The 10,982-nt window shown below is 43.7% G+C and overlaps 1 protein-coding gene across 1 annotated transcript in view; it reads right to left on the bottom strand.

Moving 5' to 3' along the window:
• The window catches only part of TMF1 (TATA element modulatory factor 1), a 47,066-nt gene that overhangs the window by 30,180 nt on the left and 5,904 nt on the right, over window positions 1-10,982 (bottom strand). The window lies entirely within an intron of this gene.

The raw sequence follows: 10,982 nt of genomic DNA, 5'->3' as shown, positions 1-10,982 counted from the left end.
CAAATTCGGTGTATTGATAGAGTTTAATAACTACTACAAAATTGAACCGCAGCATTTTTCCAGATTCGATCACCAAGGGTGTCGGGGCTGAAAACGCAAAATTCGAAAAAATACTTTTTCTCGACCTACGTTCACTATTTTCAATACTTGTCCTACAGTTTTGAATGTGGAGAAGCGAGACTTCGGAATGAAACACTTCGAGATACTTAGAAAATTTTACTCGAGCCGATTTTTGATTTAGGTTTTATTTTTCAATTGGTAGTCCTGTGAGGAGTGCCAGTTGGCAAAATACGCAATAGGAAAAATCTTGCCAGGCAGAGGAACAATTGAATGTGAACCAATACGTCTTGGCAATGAATCTTCGTCGGTGGATCGGTCAGAATGAAAAGCATCGTATCCAGCGCTTCGATCCTAGCGGATTCCTCGTTGCCTACCGGCTTGTTGTATATTGGTTGGTCGATTTTGTTATTCTGTCTGTCTGTCTGTCTGTCTGTCACAATTTCAAACCGATCTTCGCAAAACTTCACCACATGGTCGAGTTTGTCATAAGGAAGAAGCCTATTGTTTTTGAGGTCAAAAATTAACATCTTCAGTGGTATTTCTAAAATCCATGAGGTTGAAGCGACTGAATTTACCCCCCTCCCCAAGGGGTTTGTCCTCCTTGAACAAATGCCGTGTTAACATGTCTAAATAGCTTATTGTAGCATTTCGTAGAGCACACCTACCGGAAGTAAAAAAAATTATAAAAATAAAATTTTAAAAATAAAATTCTCGAAACCTGATCCGGATCTTCACCAAAATCTAATCAATTCATCCTTGTCACTCACCCAACCTGTCTACCAAGTTTTGTCCAAATCCATCCATAACTTTTTGAGATATCGTGCTGGACATCATTTTCCCCCGATTTATCAATGGTGAAGAATCACTTAAAAAAAAATTCTCGTATCCGGATCCGATCCTGACCAAAAATGGAAGTTGCTGTCCTTGGCCAGTTCCTAAATACACTTGTTTTTTTTTTGGAACGATTGCTTCAAAACTGTGGACAATAACCATGTGACAAATAGACAAAGATGCTGTACAGACAAACATTCTTTGCAAAAAAAAGATACTCGTCAAATAACAACGACGAATCAAACAAAGCAACTTTAAACTCAATGTCTTTTTATAAAGGTGAAGGTCATGACATAATTAACTCTTGGGAATAATTTACAGTACTGTAGTTTGAAGTGTGTTTTTTTTTTATCTTGTGTGGAAATCGTCTCCAAATCACACCACCACCACCACCACCACCACCACCACCACCACATTCCTCGTGAACCGAAACACATAAGATGCACAAGATTCATGTACTCCCATTATCTGATGGAATCATTATCTGATTCATGTACTCCCATCGGCGTGGCCGATGGGGAAGAGATTCTCAGCCGCGTTCCCCATTACGGGTTACAACGTATGGACTTCCGGAAAGTAATGACTTAGTGTATTTTAATAATTTCTCGATTTCTTATGCGCATTTATCGATAAACACAATGCCCCAATCCAGTCGTCATTTACGAGAGCGAAGGAACAGCCTGTGTAGTTGTTTGAAAGTTTTTTTTTGCACGTACAGCCACACACATACGGGCACGCGAGAATGAAGGAATGGCCTGTGTGGCTGTTGTTTCTGGCACGCGGTTTGAAAGTTTTTTTTTTTTTTTGCACGTACGGCCACGCACGTACGGGCACGCACTAGTAACTTATAAACACACCAGCTACCACCTGTCACAGGGAAGGGGTGGGAGGAGTGAGGGGGTGAGGTGGGAGGTGGCAGAGGAAAGGGTTGGGAGGAGGGAGATGGTGGGAGAGGAAGGGGTGGAGTGGAAGTCCAGAGGAAGGGGAGTGGACCCACACCCTACAATCCAATCACAAGAATGATTGATCTGATTAGACCATCCAATCACATGCATTAAATTTACCTGGAATGATGGTCAGCCTTGTACCCGGGACGTGTACAGAACAAAGCAAGTAACGAGTTCAGTTACAAAGGTATAAATTATATTTTATTGAACCATTGATATGCTACATCCCAGTAATAAATGTTACGCAGACCACTAGTTAATCAAATACCGGTTTTTAAGCTTACTGTACTTACACATCAATGGACTTCCATAAATGGTACTCAGGCCACTAGTTAATCAAATACCAGTTATTAAGATTAGTGTACTTACCGATCAATTACTTCCAACAATGGTACCCAAACCACTCGTTAATCAAAGTTGAGTTAATAGTGTTGTGGTTACCAAATTCGCAAACCACCATTCAGGTCCCTTAGGTGAGGTATCTCGGTAAGTACATGTGTAGTTAGGCCCAAACCCGTTGTCTAGTGGGAATACATGTCATTTATGCGAGCTGCGACTCTTCAGGATAGCCGTTTTTCTTTTACTATCTTTATTTTGGACCAACCGCCATGATTACCACCACAACCACAACATCAACCACCAACCACAACGCCGCTTCACCACAACCGCCACGACCTTCACGTCACACCTCGCAACCGTAGCATCGCCACCGTTCTTGCCCCGCTGTGGGTACCGGTGTTGGATTCGTGCAGAGCGCGCGTCGAACAGCGTGTACAAAATCACGGATTTTGTGCTTCAAAAACGGATCAAAAACGACACACGCCCACTTTTTGCCGTCCAATCGGTGAGCGAGGGGCGATTTGGCCCCGCCTCCAGAACGATCGATATATGCAAATTTGTGGATCAAAAAGCCTTCACGCCCACTTTTTCTCGGGCCAATGGGGAGCGAGGTGAAAGGTCAAAGGGAGGGGGTCAAAGGCGAAGCTACGGGGGGATAAAAGGACCGTGTTCGTCAGTCAGAGCAGTGTGGAAGTCTGGAGCCCGAAGCCTGCAGTAGCTGGAGAAGCTGAAGAGAGTCGAACGAGGAGAGCCCAAAGAAGAGTCCAGGGTGGAGAGTCCAGAGGCGGAGAGGCGGCAGCGGCGAAGGCAGACGAGGGGGTGCTCGCATCGGTGCCGGGAGCTGCACGCCCGAGGAAGGCCGGCAGCGCGACCTGGCCGAGGTGGAGACGCACACCAGGGATAATAAAGATCCTCTATACCCCGAGCATCAGCAACCCCCTCCTGTTTCCCCCCGCGCTGAGATAGTGCGACCAAGGGGGCCCCTTTTCCCACCCCCTGCCAGGCACTGTCCGCGAGGCCCGCGGAGTGAGGCGCCATCGCCGCTCCGCGTCTCATCACCAGACGGGTAGGCGCGACCCGGTCTCGGCCTCAGGCCCGCCTCATTCTTGAGGGTATTTCTTTTCCTTGGTTTTGGGTATGTGTTGTCGGCGCCGTCTGTGAGGTAGAATTGTATAAGTGTTGCCGTGTGCTCGGTAGTCGGTATTAGCTCTGCATTGTGTTTTCGCTTTTATATTTGCTTTTTGTGTAAATGGAATTGTGTTTTTTCTGTGTGCATTTGGTGGAATTGTATTTGTGTGCTTCCCGTGTGCCGCGAATAAATGTGCTTTATTGTTGAACTGTTCTCCCGCTTCGCTTCGTCTTTTCCCCCATTGAACCCTCATCTTGCTTCACGTAAAGGGTTGGTAGTGGGCTGAGTACGCCCGATAATTAATCGAACCGTCGAGGTCGACGATAACACCGCTCGGTTATTCTGATAGTACGGAACGGGTCGCTTAAGTGGCCCGTGTCCGAAGTCGACCTGCGGCGAGGTGCGATCGCCCGGTCTACCCTCCGCGTGGGTACTTAGGTAGGTCGAATTTGGCGAGCAACCCTATCCCACGCGGGGGCTGATTGGCTCGATCGCGGTGAGACCGAAAGGTCCACCCGTGACTGGTTCCCGGCGTTAGTCCGAGAGGGTCACGACTGGATTGTCCGTCCGGTGGGCGACGTGCCGCGATTCGAGATACGTGGCCGTCAGCACGCCGGCGGGCGCGAAGACCGCAACAATATAAATAGCTTACTTACTGATCAATTACTCACATCAATGGTACCCAGACCACGAGTTAATCAACTACCAGTTATTAATCATAGAGATGGTTTGTAATTGCCTGCAGTGCATGTAATCATATTAAGACTTTTCTCCATACATGGCATCATAAGTCTAAAGGAAAATTTTGCACAGCCATTCGAAAAAGAACACAAAAAACGTGGAAAACACGAAAAGGAAATGGGATTTTGGGGTTTCAATCTCTTTCCTACCTCTTGGCCATTCTGAACAGGTTGCAGACATGGACCGATTACTGGGGCATGCAGACACAAAGGGTGTAGTTTTGCTCATGCTTTTATCCGAGCGTGATGCAACAGACTACTCGGTACTGTACACATCCACACGTGCCTCAGGTTCTCAGCAAAAAGGCCATCCTCGATTCCTCAGTACCTTTTCAGGATCTCGACCCAGTGCCGCTCGCCCATGCCGTGGACTTTTGGCGGCTGCAGAGAGTCTTCTCCGCTCGCGGCATCTCGTTTCTCGACCACACTGTCCCTCTGCTCTTTTCTCTCCCAGTATCCACACGGTCTTTGACAGCAGATTCACTCTCTTGAATCAACTTTACTTGCGCCAGACAACCTAGGACCCAGCTTGGTGTCAAGGATTTGTCGATGTCCTCGTTCCTGGATTTTACCATCTTGTTGTAGGGCTGTCGCCACAAACTCTGGCGCAGTGTATTCCATGGGTTGAGTTAAATCTGATGTGCTCCCCACTAGCTTCAGGGATAGAGTCAGACATGATCCTTTTGTTTTTTCTACTACAATGGGTACATTGCCAGTTTTGTCAGAATTGCAAGTGGATTCAATTTGTGAGGTGGTAATTGCCTCACGATGTGACCTTTGCATGAGGTAGCACTCCGCAGCTGTTCGTAACACAATGGATGGTCCATCCATTTGATCAAAACGGAGTCTTTTTCCATTGACCCTTGAAAAGTTTTATAACCAAGGGAAAGACATTCAGATCATGAAACAAATAACTGATCAATGGACAAGGAATTCAAACCTATTACCTTGTTAAGGAAGTGAAAAGCTCACACCAGGATATATATATATATATATATATATATATATATATATATATATATATATATATATATATATATATATATATATATATATATATATATATATATATATATATATATATATATCCGGGCTGCACTCTCTTCGTACGTGACTGAGAATCCACCGGGCACGTCATGCCATGCACATCCACAAATGGTTTTTTTCATTTTCTCGGAATCAATAAAAACAGCAATTGATGCTCGCAGTGCGTTGATAGCTCCCACTTTACTTTTGTTGAAGTTTTGGGAGAATAATGTAAGTGTACCAGAAGATGGGAGAAGCCTTCGCCATGGTTTTCCATCCTATCCTCATTTTTTTTTGCATGACTGTGCGGGAAAGGGTCGACTCGCCAGCTCAGGGTGATCCAGTTCAGGGTGGTTAGTTTGGATGGCTTGGATTATAGACCATCGGTGACATTGCTTCCCACAACTCGCTGGTTGTGGTGCGAAGGTGGCGCAGGCCTCGACACAACCACCATTCCTGCTTATGTACAAAAGTAATCCGTTAAAGATATTCTAATTGTCCTTTGCTGGTAGGCATGGAAGTGCTAGCAAGACGAAAGTGCCGTTTGCCTGTATTGTGTTCATCTATGTACATAATCTGCCCTGCTGCCCTTGACAATACCCCTCAACTTGGGTTCGTCTGTTTGGTAATCTCATCTGAACTCCTGGCGCATGATGCTTGGATCCATCCATCCATCCATCCATTGGGACCATACTATATGCAGAGCGTTGATGCTGCCGAAGCAGTCTCCTTTGCTATTGGGCACAATCCTGGACGGGTTGCCACTCCGACGCAGGATACCAGCAAGCTGGTACTCATTTTACCGACCTCGGAAAGATGACAGGCTGAGTCAACCCCACCTGGTATTTATTCAACAGCCAAGCAGGATTTGAACTCAAGACCCAAGGATTCCAAATCCACCACTCGAGCCATGATGCCTGGATGCTAGGTTAAAAGTTCACAAACTGCGTTACTTTGTTCATTGTCCACTGATGTCCTTGCAATTCACGTTAAAGTACACCAACGTCTGTCCTACATATGATCTGTTTCCCAGCTCTTCCATGAGCTCTCTTCGATGTATCAGACTTTACTAACAAACCATCAGTGCTGCTGAACCAGTCTTTTGTTAAATGGGATGCTGGGTGGTTTGGGTTGCCTTCTCAGCAGTGGTTGGGGGAAGGAATTTGTCATTTGTTCCAGGTGACAGTGATGGATCGCTCACTCTTCATTAAAGATCCAGTGGGATCTTTAGTGTCCACAAGCTAACGATTGCAGATGGGATACCCAGCTTAACATCAATCCAAGGCATGGTGCATGCATTTATGCATTCCCATTCATGCCAAACACCAGGATGGCAGTTTATAGCTGGGTCAAAATTCAAAGCCAGGCGAGCAGCTCCAAAGCTCCAAGCTGTCCTGCCAGCCCCCATGAGTTATTGATCAATTCAAAATGAAACTAGAGGGGGAGCACTCGGTAGAGTGCAAAACCTCCGCCGCCAATACTGCTAGGTAACTCAAGTGAACCTGATATCCTATTCATTTAATTTGACGTCAACAGTGCTCACAGAGTTATAGTTTGCAACGTTCCCTTTTACATACTCAATTCATTCGTCATAACTAGATTCCTTGAGACAAATTGATTTTACGTGGGTATATCCACCTGAAGTTCCAAAATCAGCCGCAATTATAATTTTGGCATGTTTTTTGTTGGAAATCACTTATAACATGAAGATATGCAAAAAAAAAAAAAAAAAAAAAAAAAAAAAAAAAATCGAAATTTTGCTGAAAAAAAACTTGAATTTTTTTTTTCTCGAACAATTTTTTTTTGGGGGGGGTGGAAATCACTTAAAACAAAATCACTTTTGATTAAAAATGCAAAAAAAAATTCAAATATCTTTTCAAAATGGCCGCCATAGCGGCCATATTGGATTTTAAACCAAGTCCAAAATCTAATGGCATGATCCTTGGACCAAACCTAATCACCCCACCAAGTTTCATTGAAATCCGTCGGAGTTTTTCCGTAATAATTTACAAACAAACAAACAAGCAGTCATAGACTGGTACTTACGAAATCGTCAACTTGACCTCTGACCTTGTCTAATAAAAGCTGTCTCGAGAGAAGGTAGCGACGCAAACCAGAAGTTTCTAAGATGATTCTGTACCAAACCATCAAAAATCTAATGTTTTGGATGTTTGACCTCACTGTGACCTTGACCTTTGACCGATTTTGACCAAAATCTAATCAGTGCTCGCCACCACCCTCCTGAATCACGTGGTGTAATTTGACATTGGTAGCTTCTTCCGTTCGAGTTATCTGTACCAAACCATCAAAAATCGAATATTTGACCTTGCTGTGACCTTGACCTTTGACCGATTTTGACCAAAATCTAATCAGCACTAGCCATCACCCTCCTGAATCACGTGGTGTAATTTGACATTGGTAGCTTCTTCCGTTCTCGAGTTATCGTGCCTACAAACAAACAAACAAACAAGCAGTCATAGACTGGTACTTACGAAATCGTCAACTTGACCTCTGACCTTGTCTAATAAAAGCTGTCTCGAGAGAAGGTAGCGACGCAAACCAGAAGTTTCTAAGATGATTCTGTACCAAACCATCAAAAATCTAATGTTTTGGATGTTTGACCTCACTGTGACCTTGACCTTTGACCGATTTTGACCAAAATCTAATCAGCGCTCGCCACCACCCTCCTGAATCACGTGGTGTAATTTGACATTGGTAGCTTCTTCCGTTCTCGAATTATCTGTACCAAACCATCAAAAATTGAATATTTGACCTTGCTGTGACCTTGACCTTTGACCGATTTTGACCAAAATCCAATCAGCACTAGCCATCACCCTCCTGAATCACGTGGTGTAATTTGACATTGGTAGCTTCTTCCGTTCTCGAGTTATCGTGCCTACAAACAAACAAACAAACAAACAGAAATGGAAGGCATCAATATACTTACGAAATCTTTAGATTTCGTAAGCAATAAACCAATGTCACCCGCAGGGTGACCCGTATCTTGCCAAAAGGTGACCACGTGTGACTTCTTTAAGGTCACACTGAGGTGAACAGAGCTGCTATCCACCAGGAGCGACTCCTTGAGGAATATCTGCCTACGAGAGAATATCTGCCAATGAGAATCGTTCTAGAGTAACCATGAAAAATATGCGTTTGCCTCATAACGTCACCAAATGACGTCATAATGTCTCAAGCTTGACATATCTAGAAAGCACTCATCGAGGTGTTCAATTTGAGGTACTACACGATATGGTTCCTAAAACTTGAAAATTTGACCTCGGGGTCAAATATGTTTGACCTCAGGCGCTAACCATGAAGGTCAAGGCCAATCGCCACCAAAAATTAATCAGCTGAGCGCCAGACCATGACCTATATTCCCATGAAGTTTGAAGACGATCCGATCAAAATTACTCAAAAAGTAAGGGTTTCGTCGACTCCCCTGATTTGCGACAAAGTGATCATGACCTTTGACCTTGACCTTCAAAATTTTGTGCATTGAAAGGGACCTCTATAGGCCTCTGATATGCGAAGTTACAAAAATTTCCAATGATAACTGTGCTCTGCAGAATTTTTTATACGTGATTACAGACAAAAAAAAAAAAAAAAAAAATAAAAATACAGGCTAACTAACATATCTTGCAAAAACTTCGTTTTGGCAAGATAACAAACAGAAACGGAAGTCATCAATATACTTACGAAATCTTTAGATTCCGTAAGTAACTCACAGAAAGGGGTGAAAACCGTAACCTCCGATCTTCGATGGCGGAGGTTAATAAAGACTCATGCAGAGTAACCAGTTCGACAAAAATCACCATATCCGAACGGTCTGAGCCCAAAATCGGAGGTAAAACTGTTATTTTGCGCTCTTTCCATTAACTTATCCTCTTCCTCCATACAAACTGCAGCTTTCCTTTCTCCTTCACTTTTGTATTCCCTGGCGTGTTGCCATCATTACTTGCAAAATCGAAGATTTTTCAAGTATATTGGTTAGTCGATTTTGTTATTCTGTTTTGTAGCCGAAATAGGTGACCCTTATTGTCAGTAATTCTGTCTGTTTGTTTGGATGTTTGTTAGTTTGTCATCAGCATAATTGGTAGTAAACGTGGGCCGATTTTGACCAAACTCAGGTGGTAGGTACATCTTATGACCTCGTGCTTTGGAAATTGTGATGGTTGCTAGGGAAGCTTTGGTTCCCTAGCAACAACTGAAAAACCTTCAAAATCGGTACCGTTCACGCGAAATCAATCCCGAAAGCCATTATCCCACGTAGGCTTATGAAATTTGGCCTGAATGATCTACAGGTGATGCTCTATCAAAGATATTCCGGTTTTTGTGATATATGGAATACTTTACCTGCAGCGCACCCTACAATTAGGGTATGCGCGAAAATTGGCGAAAATTGAAGGCCCCCTAGCGACCAGGTGAGTGCATCCATACGAATGAAACGTTGCAGGTTCATGGTACTCAATGAGTACTACAACTTTGCCTCAGGGGTCAAAGGTCAATTCGTGCAAAATCGATAATATGCAAGAGATGGAGGTGCCTTCGCGCCAAATGCTACTATACTCCTCCTAGGGTTATGGTCGGATGGTCATGAAAATTCACACTAATCGTCTGGAATACATTGTGCACAAACAATCGAGCCAGATTTTCGATTTAGATCTTTGTTCACCCACAGCACCCCCTCGAACTTTGGGGATTTCCGATTTCAAACCGCATTTTCGGTACTTTTCATTCAAATGGATACCGAGTAGTTATCAGTAGATGGAACTGGATGAGATTTGATATGCATAATCTTAAGGTGATTCCCTATCCGCTATATGACATCCATTTTGCTTTATATCTTATAGTTTCCATGCTCGGCAAGCCATCGCCACCAACTGGCTTGTCTGTCTGTCTGTTTATTGCCTACAGGCCACAATTTGAAACCGATTTTCATGAAACTTCACCACAGGACACTTTGTCATAAGGAAGAAACCAATTGCTTGAGGTCAAAAGGTCAACCAAGGTGGAATTTCTAAAATCCTCAATATTCATCCCATTGACTTGAGATTTGAAGAGGATTTGCAAATCAGCTTACTGAATTCAACCACCAATTATTTTTGAGGTCAACTTCGGCCATAAGGTCAAATGGGACGAATTTCTAAAATTGTCAATTTTCATCCGATTGACTGGAAATCTGAAGAGGAGTTGCATATTTGGTTCATGAAGTCAACCACCAATTATTGTTGAGGTCAAATTTGTTTTATGGATTTTGCAAGTATCGTGCTCAGCATGACATCTTCTTGTTTTGTTTTTTTTCCCCATTTTCTTTTTACAATTATCAGGCCTATGTTTATTGCCAGAAATTCATCGTTGACTGCAATGCCATTTGAAGGTATTCTCAAATCTTGCCATCCCAGTCTTAGTGTCCAGACATCTTATTGTGGCACATCATACCTGTCAAACCTCTTCCATTTTGCAGATTAATGGTTTGTGTCAAAATAGGTTCAAACTGACACGACACCAAGTAGTCTACCACCCACCTCCTCTGGTATCAGGCCAAGGCCAGGAGTTTTCCTTGGCTCCAGCTAAAAATTTGCTTCACCTCTTCTGCATCAGATTTGGACAGTCAGCCGGGACACCGTCTGCCGGGCATTTGCGACCGGTGGAGGTTAAAGATCCTACCAGAACTTTTGAAAGGAGAAGCCCACCATGTGCCGATACCTTCAGGAAATACAATAATTATGTTCTAACTTAGTGTCCTGCAGCAGAGGTCGATTCCCCACCACTGCTTTGGGGAGGACCAATTGCACTAAAACAGGACGCTCATGGAAGGAATACAGGACCACAGATACGACGAGCTTGAGTGGAGGGAAGAGGTATTGTAAGTAATGCAAGGTTGAAATGCAAACATCGAACAAAGGC

This window comes from Eptatretus burgeri, chromosome 18 (genome assembly GCF_056783735.1).
Source record: "Eptatretus burgeri isolate ZD-2024b chromosome 18, Ebu_testis_v1, whole genome shotgun sequence".
Classification (NCBI taxonomy): domain Eukaryota; kingdom Metazoa; phylum Chordata; class Myxini; order Myxiniformes; family Myxinidae; genus Eptatretus; species Eptatretus burgeri.
This window is presented reverse-complemented; position numbering and strand designations above follow the sequence as displayed.